At 52.1% G+C, this 11,183-nt stretch overlaps 1 long non-coding RNA gene across 1 annotated transcript; it reads left to right on the forward strand.

The window, feature by feature from the left end:
• The first annotated feature begins 1,021 nt into the window (after nucleotides 1-1,021).
• On the forward strand, nucleotides 1,022-3,882 carry LOC117437627 (uncharacterized). Its single transcript, XR_004550479.1, has 3 exons — nucleotides 1,022-1,918; nucleotides 2,125-2,203; nucleotides 3,647-3,882. It is a non-coding gene; the product is annotated as an uncharacterized lncRNA (long non-coding RNA).
• Nucleotides 3,883-11,183: the final 7,301 nt, after the last annotated feature.

Genomic DNA, 11,183 nt, shown 5'->3' on the forward strand with positions numbered 1-11,183 from the left:
TTGCCCCGTCCTCCTTTGTCATTCCATTGGATTCAAGGCTCTTCCTTGAGCACAAGCTCAAAAGGGGGAAAGGGGAAAAGTGTTCCCTGCTTTTCCCCTGGAATGTCCATCCTGCTTCCAGGCTCTTCTGCTGCTCTGGGAGCATCTTCTCTATCTATCATCCATCCATCCATCTATCTATCATCCATCTATCTATCATCCATCTATCTATCTATCATCCATCTATCTATCTATCATCCATCTATCTATCATCCATCCATCTATCTATCATCCATCCATCTATCTATCTATCATCCATCTATCTATCATCCATCTATCTATCTATCATCCATCTATCTATCATCCATCCATCTATCTATCTATCATCCATCTATCTATCATCCATCTATCTATCTATCATCCATCTATCTATCTATCATCCATCTATCTATCATCCATCCATCTATCTATCATCCATCCATCTATCTATCTATCATCCATCTATCTATCATCCATCTATCTATCTATCATCCATCTATCTATCATCCATCTATCTATCATCCATCCATCTATCTATCTATCATCCATCTATCTATCATCCATCTATCTATCTATCATCCATCCATCCATCTATCATCCATCCATCCATCTATCTATCATCCATCTATCTATCATCTGTCTATCATCTATCATCCATTTATCTATCATCTATATATATAAGTATCTATATATCTTTATCTCTGTATCTATATCTGTATCTATATATCTCTCTATATCTACCTATATCTCTCTATGTCTATATCTCTATATCAATATCTGTATCTCTATATCAATATCTATATATTTCTGTCTCTGTATCTATATCTACATCTCTATATCTCTGTATCTATTTATCTATATCTATCTTACTGTATCTATCTCTATATCTATATCTATCTTACTGTATCTATCTCTATATCTATCTATCTTACTGTATCTATCTATATCTATATATCTATCTCTATCTCTATCTATCTATATCTGTATCTATCTACACCCAGAACTCCAGGTAAATTCCACTTATATACTATCAATATAAAATGTAATAACAAATCTATAACTATATTTGACATCCTGCGCATCCCTGACTGGTACCCAGCATCCCAGCACTGTTAGGGATGCAGCCCATATGGGATGGCTCGGATGCACAGGGCTCTGTTAAGGGGTAAACCCCAAGCCCCTGTGTCATTCCAGCCCATGGGAATGAGGGGAAATCCCATTGATGTGGAGGGAGGAGCAGCGATGGATGCCCAGGCAAAGGGAATGGATGGGAATGTATGGATGCTGTGAGCATCTCCAGGGCAAACTGCTTTGGAATGAGGAAGCTCCATACACATGGATATGGTGCATGGACATGGATCCATTCCCTCCTCCTCTGCTTGGGAGCTCCACAGGGTAAATATGCCCTTTGCTAAAGGAAGCAGCTTTGGATGGTGCCTCCAGTGCTTGGAGCTGGTTCCTGCTCATCCCTGATCCAAAGCATCCTGCTCATCCCATGGAATTCCCATGTTTGGATGGATGACTTCCCTTCTGCATCATCAGTTCCGGTGCTTAGAGACAATGGGGATCATTGCTCACAACAGCCTGTTGTTTGCTCCTGGGATATGGGTATCCATTGACAGGCAGCATCCGAGGGCATTCCTCAAAGCTGGAATTGAGGGAGATGCTTCTCAGCTCCATCCTCTAGGCCATCCCTTCCTGCAGGCAACGAGGATCCGCTCTAAAGGGATGGGAATGGATTCCCATCCATGCTGTGGCAGGGAATGGCAATGGATCCCTGTGGCTGTTTCACATGGCAGCTGGATGATGCTAAGGTCCTTTCCAAGCCATTGGCTGATCCTATGGGACATCTATGGGGAGATAAGCACCTGCATCCCTTCTCCACGCCTGGAAGAGCAGGGTAAGCCATCCCCATCCCCATCCAGCCCTGCTTGCCAAGCACTCAGCATCCCCATTCCCAGCTCCCCATCCCATTTCCACATATGGAAAGGGCTGGCAGCCTCCCAGGTGCTCCCATTGGAGCAGGAGCTGCTGCTCCCATACATCCAGGCAGGGAGCTGGGCTATGTTTAGCTGCCCAGAGCCCAGGAATAGCATCTGTTCCCAGGTATGGAGCCGAGGGCTCCAGGCTGCTTCCATGGATCCTTTTGGGCTGGCTTCTCACCTATGGATGCCCTCGGGATGAGGTGGGGACCATGGGGAGGTGGGGACCATACAGAAGTGGGTGCTATGGGGAGATGGGGACTGTGGGGAGGTGGAGACCGTGGGGAGATGGGTACCACACAGAGGTGGGTACCATGGAGACGTGGGTTCCATATAGATGTGGGTACCATATAGATGTGGGTACCATGCAGATGTGGGTTTCATGCAGATGTGGGTACCATACAGAGATGGGTACCATGGAGATGTGGGTTCCATACAGAGATGAGTACCATACAGAGGTGGGTACCATGCAGATGTGGGTTCCATATAGATGTGGGTTCCATATAGATGTGGGTACCATACAGATGTGGGTACCATACAGAGATGGGTACCATGCAGATGTGGGTTCCATACAGAGATGGGTACCATGCAGATGTGGGTACCATACAGAGATGGGTACCATGCAGATGTGGGTTCCATACAGATATGGGTTCCATACAGATGTGGGTACCATGCAGATGTGGGTTCCATACAGATGTGGGTACCATGCAGATGTGGGTTCCATATAGATGTGGGTTCCATACAGAGATGGGTACCATGCAGATATGGGTTCCATACAGAGATGGGTACCATGCAGATGTGGCTACCATGCAGATGTGGGTATCATACAGAGATGGGTACCATATAGATGTGGGTACCATGCAGATGTGGGTACCATACAGAGATGGGTACCATGCAGATGTGGGTACCATATAGATGTGGGTACCATGCAGATGTGGGTACCATATAGATGTGGGTACCATGCAGATGTGGGTACCATGCAGATGTGGGTACCATATAGATGTGGGTACCATGCAGATGTGGGTACCATGCAGATGTGGGTTCCATATAGATGTGGGTACCATACAGAGATGGGTTCCATGCAGATGTGGGTTCCATGCAGATGTGGGTACCATGCAGATGTGGGTTCCATGCAGATGTGGGTACCATGCAGATGTGGGTACCATACAGAGGTGGGTACCATACAGATGTGGGTTCCATACAGAGATGGGTACCATGCAGATGTGGGTACCATACAGAGGTGGGTACCATGCAGATGTGGGTTCCATACAGAGGTGGGTACCATGCAGATGTGGGTACCATACAGATGTGGGTTCCATTAGGGATGCAGAGATTATTCCCTGTTTCCAACGTGGAAGCAGTTGGTGCAGGGCTGAGCATCCTTAGCTTCTGATGCTTGTAGCACAGCTCCGGAGCCTGGGAACAGTGGGAGCACATCCCGAGTACAGGGATGGAGGAAAGGTTGGGAGATGCTGGACCCCCACTCCTGCATCCAGCTCTGGAGCAGCTAAAGGCCTATAGGAAACCCGGAGAGGGGCTTTGGATAAGGGATCAGCTTCCAGATGGAAAAGGAAAGGTTGGGAATGATGCTGCTGGCTTCCAATGTGAGCCTTCAAGCTCTTCCTTTCCTGCTTGTTCCTCCTCAGTGATGCTGCTCAATTGGCTGCTGTTATCCCTATGGATCTGGCTCTTCCCCACAGCTCCTGTCACCTCCTCCAGGCAGGACAAACGTGCTGCAGCATCCCCCAGCCATGAGGATGAGCTGCCAAGCACAAGAGGAGCAAGGTGCCAGCTCCTCAGCATCCATCCCACATTGGCATCCCTGTATCCGCATCCCTGTATCCACATCCCTGTATCCACATCCCTGTATCCGCATCCCTGTATCCACATCCCTGTATCCCTGTATCCGCATCCCTGTATCCGCATCCCTGTATCCACATCCCTGTATCCCTGTATCCGCATCCCTGTATCCACATCCCTGTATCCACATCCCTGTATCCGCATCCCTGTATCCGCATCCCTGTATCCGCATCCCTGTATCCGCATCCCTGTATCCCTGTATCCGCATCCCTGTATCCACATCCCTGTATCCACATCCCTGTATCCGCATCCCTGTATCCGCATCCCTGTATCCACATCCCTGTATCCGCATCCCTGTATCCACATCCCTGTATCCGCATCCCTGTATCCGCATCCCTGTATCCACATCCCTGTATCCGCATCCCTGTATCCACATCCCTGTATCTGCATCCCTGTATCCACATCCCTGTATCCGCATCCCTGTATCAGCATCCCTGTATCCACATCCCTGTATCCACATCCCTGTATCCACATCCCTGTATCCGCATCCCTGTATCCGCATCCCTGTATCCGCATCCCTGTATCCGCATCCCTGTATCCACATCCCTGTATCCGCATCCCTGTATCCGCATCCCTGTATCCGCATCCCTGTATCCGCATCCCTGTATCCGCATCCCTGTATCCACATCCCTGTATCCGCATCCCTGTATCCGCATCCCTGTATCCGCATCCCTGTATCCGCATCCCTGTATCCGCATCCCTGTATCCACATCCCTGTATCTGCATCCCTGTATCCACATCCCTGCTCCCATTGGCACCACCTTGGACCACGCGGCTCGGAGCATCCCTGGGGTAGGTCCTCCAGGTGTTCCCTCTTCCCAAGGCAAGGAATGGGCTTGGGAAGAGCATAGAGGGGCCAAGCCAAGGGATAAACCAGATGACAGGTCAATGTCCCACCCTATGCCCTGCTTGGCAATGAGGAGGGCAAGGGATGCAGGTTGAGCTCAGCCTTAGGCCTTGAGGGAACATGGGATGAGAGGAGCTTAAAAGAGGGACAGGAATTGGGTTTAATGCCATTTCTGGCTCCGTTTTATGCATTCCTGGCTGCTGTCAAGCTGAAAGGGAACATCAGTGAGGACCACCACGGGATGCAGCAGGGAGCTATATATACATCTATCACTTATATAACTATAGCTAGGCTATAACTTTCTATATGTACAACTCTATATGTCAATAGATATCTATGTGTTATATACCTTTAGGCCAAGCCAACTCCTTGCCAAAGGTACCAGGATCCCTTTGGGTTTAAACCCATGTGAATGGTACAAAGACCCCAAACTCAGCCTAAAACGCATCCCAAAACCCTGGTACCCGTTGATCCAAGCTCAGCCTCAAAGCCTGGTTCACTTGATCCCATCCACATTGCAGCTCTGTGGACCTTGGAAAACTGCCTCCGGAATAGCTCAAGCCCCTTTATTCCCATCCCCTCCTGCCCTGCATCCATCAGCTCAGCCACGAGCTCCAGCTGCAGCAGATGTGGCTGCCTTGAAGATGTGCAAAGGAGGGGAAAGTAGGTCAGCATTACTGGAATCCATCCCCAGCTGCATCCCTTGGGATCGCAGGGCTTCCCAAGCATCCCTGCCTCAGCATCCCTGCTTCAGCATCCCTGCCTCCTGCATCCCTGCCTCAGCATCCCTGCCTCAGCATCCCTGCCTCAGCATCCCTGCCCCAGCATCCCTGCCCCAGCATCCCTGCCTCAGCATCCCTGCCTCAGCATCCCTGCCTCAGCATCCCTGCCCCAGCATCCCTGCCTCAGCATCCCTGCCTCCTGCATCCCTGCCTCAGCATCCATACCCCAGCATCCCTGCCTCCTGCATCCCTGCCTCCTGCATCCCTGCCCCAGCATCCCTGCCTCAGCATCCCTGCCTCAGCATCCCTGCCCCAGCATCCCTGCTTCAGCATCCCTGCTTCAGCATCCCTGCCTCAGCATCCCTGCCTCCTGCATCCCTGCCCCAGCATCCCTGCCTCAGCATCCCTGCCTCAGCATCCCTGCCTCCTGCATCCCTGCCTCCTGCATCCCTGCCTCAGCATCCCTGCCTCAGCATCCCTGCCTCAGCATCCCTGCCTCAGCATCCCTGCCCCAGCATCCCTGCCTCAGCATCCCTGCCTCAGCATCCCTGCCTCAGCATCCCTGCCCCAGCATCCCTGCCTCAGCATCCCTGCTTCAGCATCCCTGCATCAGCATCCCTGCCCCAGCATCCCTGCCCCAGCATCCCTGCCTCCTGCATCCCTGCCCCAGCATCCCTGCCTCCTGCATCCCTGCCTCAGCATCCCTGCCTCAGCATCCCTGCCTCCTGCATCCCTGCCCCAGCATCCCTGCCTCCTGCATCCCTGCCCCAGCATCCCTGCCTCAGCATCCCTGCCTCAGCATCCCTGCCTCAGCATCCCTGCCTCAGCATCCCTGCCCCAGCATCCCTGCCTCAGCATCCCAGCCTCAGCATCCCTGCCTCAGCATCCCTGCCTCCTGCATCCCTGCCTCAGCATCCCTGCCTCCTGCATCCCTGCCTCAGCATCCCTGCCTCAGCATCCCTGCCTCCTGCATCCCTGCCTCCTGCATCCCTGCCTCAGCATCCCTGCCCCAGCATCCCTGCTTCAGCATCCCTGCCTCAGCATCCCTGCCTCAGCATCCCTGCCTCCTGCATCCCTGCCTCAGCATCCCTGCCTCAGCATCCCTGCCCCAGCATCCCTGCCTCCTGCATCCCTGCCTCAGCATCCCTGCCTCCTGCATCCCTGCCTCCTGCATCCCTGCCTCCTGCATCCCTGCCTCAGCATCCCTGCCTCAGCATCCCTGCCTCCTGCATCCCTGCCTCCTGCATCCCTGCCTCAGCATCCCTGCCTCCTGCATCCCTGCCTCCTGCATCCCTGCCTCCTGCATCCCTGCCTCAGCATCCCTGCCTCAGCATCCCTGCCTCCTGCATCCCTGCCTCAGCATCCCTGCCTCAGCATCCCTGCCTCCTGCATCCCTGCCTCAGCATCCCTGCCCCAGCATCCCTGCCTCAGCATCCCTGCCTCAGCATCCCTGCCTCAGCATCCCTGCCTCAGCATCCCTGCCTCCTGCATCCCTGCCCCAGCATCCCTGCCTCAGCATCCCTGCCCCAGCATCCCTGCTTCAGCATCCCTGCCTCAGCATCCCTGCCCCAGCATCCCTGCCCCAGCATCCCTGCCTCAGCATCCCTGCCCCAGCATCCCTGCCTCAGCATCCCTGCCCCAGCATCCCTGCCTCAGCATCCCTGCCTCAGCATCCCTGCCTCAGCATCCCTGCCTCAGCATCCCTGCCCCAGCATCCCTGCCTCAGCATCCCTGCCCCAGCATCCCTGCCTCCTGCATCCCTGCCCCAGCATCCCTGCCTCAGCATCCCTGCCTCAGCATCCCTGCCTCAGCATCCCTGCCCCAGCATCCCTGCCTCAGCATCCCTGCCCCAGCATCCCTGCCTCAGCATCCCTGCTTCAGCATCCCTGCCCCAGCATCCCTGCCTCAGCATCCCTGCCTCCTGCATCCCTGCCTCAGCATCCCTGCCTCAGCATCCCTGCCTCAGCATCCCTGCCCCAGCATCCCTGCCTCCTTTTGGCCCATAGCAAACCACAAACCCACCCCATTCTTTGCCTTTTGGGGCAGGAATAAAGGGTTAAAGAGCACCTGAAAGGGACGTGATTTATATCCATGGTTATCAGAGCAGAAGGTGCATCCAGCTGGAAAACAGCAGGAAAACCGCTTGGCAAAGCAGGATTGGGAGGATGGAGAGACCCCAAAGGAGGAAGATGATGGAGAGACCCCAAAGGAGGAAGAGGATGGAGAGGCCCCAAAGGAGGATGGAGAGACCCCAAAGGAGGAAGAGGATGGAGAGACCCCAAAGGAGGAAGAGGATGGAGAGGCCCCAAAGGAGGAAGAGGATGGAGAGGCCCCAAAGGAGGAAGAGGATGGAGAGGCCCCAAAGGAGGAAGAGGATGGAGAGGCCCCAAAGGAGGAAGAGCACCATTCATCACATAGACTCTTTAAGAGCAGAGGAAGGAGAACATCCTTTGGCTTGAAGGGAAAAGGGATATCCTAAGGAGGAGCTCATGGTCTCCCCTTGTCCATTAAACCCCATTGAAGTTAGGGTTAGGGTTGACAGATGCTTACATCCTACAGGCCACCTCCTATGTAAGTAATGGCTATGGCTTATGGGGTATTCCTCCTCATGCCATGGGGCCTGTTGCCTTTAACCAGTGCTCAATCCCTGCGGATGAGAAGCCAATGGGATAACGGAGCTGGTGCTACCTATAAACCCCACCAGGGAAGCCCCATCCCACAGCACTTGGTGCCCATCTCACCTTGCTGCTCACACCAGTTTGCGACCAGTATAGAGCACTGGAGCAGCACCAGTTGTGCTTGGTTGGGGTAAGCAGCTACTGAATGTAAGTGGAAACCTCATTGATGTGAAGCTGCCTCTGAAACATCCTTTTTTCAGGAGAAATAAGGGATTTTTGGGGCTTTCTTTCCAGTCTGTGATGAACTTTGCTTCCCAGTAATGAGACACAAGCATCTTGGGATGAGATGCAATGGATGCAATGGATGCGATGGATGCAATGGATGCGATGGATGCAATGGATGCAATGGGATGCAATGGATGCAGTGGATGCGATGGATGCAATGGATGCAATGGATGCAGTGGATGCAGTGGATGCGATGGATGCAATGGATGCGATGGATGCAGTGGATGCAATGGATGCAGTGGATGCAATGGATGCAATGGATGCGATGGATGCAATGGATGCAATGGATTCAATGGATGCAGTGGATGCAATGGATGCGATGGATGCAATGGATGCAATGGATTCAATGGATGCAGTGGATGCAATGGATGCGATGGATGCAGTGGATGCGATGGATGCAATGGATGCAGTGGATGCGATGGATGCAATGGATGCAATGGATGCCATGGATTCAATGGATGCAATGGATACAATGGATGCAATGGATGCAGTGGATGCGATGGATGCAGTGGATGCAGTGGATGCAGTGGATGCAATGGATGCAATGGATGCAGTGGATGCAATGGATGCAATGGATGCAATGGATGCAAACAGCAGAGTGAGCATCTTGTGTGCATGGGAGGAAGCCACATAGAAACCCACTCCTATGGACCCCTCTTTGCTGCAGTCCAGAGCAAAGGATGCTTCCTCCTATCCAAGCTAAAGATGCTCTGTGGAAGGATATGGGTGTAAGTGGGAATGAGGTTTGGGATGCTGGCTGTAGGAAGCCCCATTTTGACCAAACCAGCCCCAAAACGACCCCTTGTTTCTGGTTATTCACATGGGTTTTGCCCAGCTTGGACCACTCGATGCTCTGCTACCGAGCAGGATGAGGATGCAGGATGGCAGCGCGAGCATCCTCCTAAGCATCCTATAGGAGACACAGGGAGGGATATAGAGATTCAGCTCACACAGTGTCTCCAACAGCTCCTGCTTGGAGATGGGATATGCACTTGCTATGCTTGCCCTAGTTTCCATTCCCTTTGCATTCCTAAGGCTTTGCTGTTCTCCATAAGCCCTTTACTCCATCCTCCCCAAGGCAAAAGCATCCTTAAAGCATCTATAGGGTTCTACAGTGGAACTGGGTGACCTTAAGGTCCTTTCCAACCCCATTCCATGATTCCCTATGCTTCCCTAGCATCCTTCCTCCTGGATGATGGGAACACGACGTAAAGCAGCTTTAGGATGGAGATGACAATGTAAGTGCTCCCCTGTCAGCATCACCTATGGCAAGGCACACATATGGATTGCTCCTGCTTTAAAGGCAGTGATAGGGAAGTGGTTGGGAGTTGATGGATCCTATATCCTCTTAAGGAGAACAGCAGCAGGGTGTTAAAAATAGACTAACCTTCAGCATCCAAGCGGATGCCTCCTGCATACAAATGGATCCAGGGATGCTTTGCGTAGGCTTCATGTATCAGGGTCCCTTCCTTTGCGAGCCTCAGAGGCTCCAAGCTCCATGATTCCCTATGGGAATGGGATCCCAACACTCACACCTGACCCTATTTGATTCCTCAGCCCCATTTCCTGCTGGCTGGAATGGGTCTGGAAGGGGGAGGCATCACTTGGGAATGATGCTGAGTCAGCACAAAGGGGATGCTGCTTCCTATGGGATACAGGGGGAAAGCAGGATTTGGGGCATGGATAAGTCAGTGTCCCAGGGTTGTTGTGGGGTTTTATGGTCATTATTGAAGTGATGAATTGCATCTGTTCTGTATGGAACTGCCTGAAAACAAGGGATGGGTTGGGATGCTCCTGAGTGCGGATGTGCCTGTTCCAGCTTCTCCTGCATCCCATTCCCAATCCAAACCTGCTTCCCAAAACCAGGGAAAAGATAATATGATATAATATAGATATAATATAGATATAATATGATATAATATAGATATAATATCGATATAATATGATATAATATAGATATAACATAGATATAATATAGATATAATATGATATAATATAGATACTGGTCCATGAATCAAGCTGCTTCCCAAGCCAACCTACAACCAGCAGCCTCCCCTAAGGAACGCATCACCCATCAATAGGCCTTGGGTACCGGTACCCAACTGAAGGGATGCTTGAGGTCAAGTGGGATGCGGATTGGGGTACATTGATGCAAGGACCCTGCTGATGGACAACAGAGCGACCCCATATAGATGCAAGAGGATCAAGGGTCCCCTTTGGGCCAATTGATGGGTTGACATGGCAACCGGATGCAGGGTACCAGCACTGCTGGATAGGGGGATGCCCATAAGCACAGTGCATCCTAGGGTGCATTAGGTTGGTAGGGCAAGAGAGGGTCTCATCCCCCTCCACTCTGCCTTGGGGAGGATGAGTCTGGAATAACACATCCAGTTCTGGATGGACAGGGAATTGCTTGGAAGTCCAGAGCCACAAAGGGGATGGAGGGAGTGGAGCATCCCCCTTATGAGATGCTGATGGAGCTGGAGGAGGCTATGGGGTGTTGGGAAGGGTGTCAGGGTGATGGAGATAGGATGTTTTAGTGGTACCCAGTGATGGGGCAATGGTGTCAGGGTGATGGAGATAGGATGTTTTAGTGATACCCAGTGATGGGGCAATGGTGTCAGGATGATGGAGATAGGATGTTTTAGTGGTGCCCAGTGATGGGGCAATGGTGTCAGGATGATGGAGATAGGATGTTTTAGTGATACCCAGTGATGGGGCAATGGTGTCAGGGTGATGGAGATAGGATGTTTTAGTGGTACCCAGTGATGGGGCAATGGGTGTAAACTGGAGCATAGGAGGTTCTATGGGAACAGCAGGAAGAACTTCTTCCCTATGGGAACAGCAGCAC

Source organism: Melopsittacus undulatus, chromosome 24, assembly GCF_012275295.1.
Source record: "Melopsittacus undulatus isolate bMelUnd1 chromosome 24, bMelUnd1.mat.Z, whole genome shotgun sequence".
In the NCBI taxonomy this organism is placed as follows: domain Eukaryota; kingdom Metazoa; phylum Chordata; class Aves; order Psittaciformes; family Psittaculidae; genus Melopsittacus; species Melopsittacus undulatus.